This window comes from Anopheles bellator, chromosome X (genome assembly GCF_943735745.2).
Source record: "Anopheles bellator chromosome X, idAnoBellAS_SP24_06.2, whole genome shotgun sequence".
Classification (NCBI taxonomy): domain Eukaryota; kingdom Metazoa; phylum Arthropoda; class Insecta; order Diptera; family Culicidae; genus Anopheles; species Anopheles bellator.
In genome coordinates this window covers 9661802-9663788 of record NC_071287.1, presented here as the reverse complement: position 1 = coordinate 9663788, position 1987 = coordinate 9661802, and positions in this window count along the sequence as shown.

Genomic DNA, 1987 nt, shown 5'->3' with positions numbered 1-1987 from the left:
AGAACTAGTGCTCCAAACTCCTCAATTGACAGTCCGAGCTCCTGCTGACCTTGTTAGAATATCGAAAGGATCAGTGGAATCCGGAATAGAGTGACCGTGTTTGGACCTCAGAAAAGTGAACTGTTGATCATATTCACCGGACTTGGCACCGTGTGACTTCTGGCTATTCGCTAAACTCAAGAGGCATCTTGTTCGGCAGCGCGAAGCGTGCGACCGAAAACGTTTCTCAACTAAGAGAGGGAACCATAAGCAACAAGTGAGCAACTGAATAGTACCACAGAGATTTATGTTGCTTCCTCCGACACTAGACTGCGCCTTTCGGGGGAACAATTCCGATTACGCAGTATACAGAGGCACTACGCGCCGGATATGTTCTACCGTTACGTTTCCGGCGGCTAACGGATCCCTATTGCTGCCGAAGCTGTTAGAGAAAGTTACCGGCGACTCGCGCAACGCACATACATTCTAGCGGTACTTGGCTGACGAGTCAGGCCAATGACTATGGCTCCGGGTCGAGGTTCGGGTTAATATTCCGGAGCGCACGCATCCCCCGTACCGTGTAACGTGCGCGTTAAGTAACAGCCCGTGCACCGGTCGTGCACGGATCGCCACACCCGGTTTTGTGAAAGCCGCCGGCCGTGCTTTCGTATTCTGTGGGTCCCCAAATGGGGGTCCCCCTAATTTCCATACTCGACGTCAGGCACGCGCCGTCGTGCGCTGGCGCATGCGACGTGCCTTGCATCGGGAGTCACCGCGCTTCGAGCCACTTCCTGGCCCGCTGCGTTGCATTTGCTGCCATGCTGGGATCGATCCGAACCCAGGCTATCCCCCTCGGGGTAAGTGTAGTTGGTAACCATCAGCCGATGGGACAGCCGATCGATGCGATTCGGACTCTGAGAGGCAGAGAGAGCTGCCAAATTTCTTCCCTCCAGTTCGAACCAGATAGCATCCGTTGATGAGATAGTTGATAGGGGCAGGCGTAGACGGGTCTCCAACTAGCAGACGTACTCCTCTCAGGTCTAGCTAAGTCCCAGGCTCAGGCTGATTTGATTCGAGTTTCACAATCTTTAACTCTCGGCGCTCCGGTACAGGGTGACCCACATTGGTGCCATCGGTACATTCTTCGTTCCGTTCCGCCCGGAGTGACCCGGACCTTGCCACTACTGCTTTCTACTTCTTCTTCCTCCTCCTGGCAGTGTGGTTCTGCTTTTGGAAAGGAGCCCTCCCCTCCCCCGACTCGGCCTCGGACTCGGCGAGGCCGGCTCCGGCACGGAACTGCCGAGGCTCCTTGTTCCGGGGTTACCACACACGCCGAGACACAGATGTATTGAGCAGAGGCAGAGAGTCAGAGAAGGTCATCGAGAAGCTGCAAGCGGCGCCGCGCACAAAAGCGTGAAGGTTTCATTTTCTCTCTCTCTCTCTCTCTCTCTCTTCCACTGAACGTGCCATTCCATCCATTTCTTCCGCAACACCCCCCATAACCTCCTGGCAGCCCGTCTTCGCCCCGTTGAGACCACAGCAGCCATGGTCACAGAAATCGAATCGATTCGATCGATGATTGAGCTTTCGCTTTCACTTAATGGACTTACCGCCTGCCCTAGCACCTCCCCCCTTCCCCCCCGGGCCGTGGTCTGCCTGCCTGGCTGTCCACCCGAGATCCTCCTCCTCCGAGCTGAGGCCGAACTTGGGTCCTGACCTTCACCAGGGGTACCGACCACCACCGGAAGGAAAACCGCGGAACGCGCGCCAATACGAGACCAACTCTCATCTCCCGGCGTGGCTCCATTTTCCCCCGCCCCCCCCCGGCAGCCACCACCACCCCCGTGCCTCTGCACTCCTCTCTTCTCCTTCGAGCATCGAGCATTATGTTGTGTTTGTTTTTTGTGGCACCGATGGCACCTTTCACTTCGCGCAAAAGGTAATTTTCTGCGCGCGCGCGCCCGCATATTACATGATGCTCGAATCTGTTTTATCGCAACCCGCACGC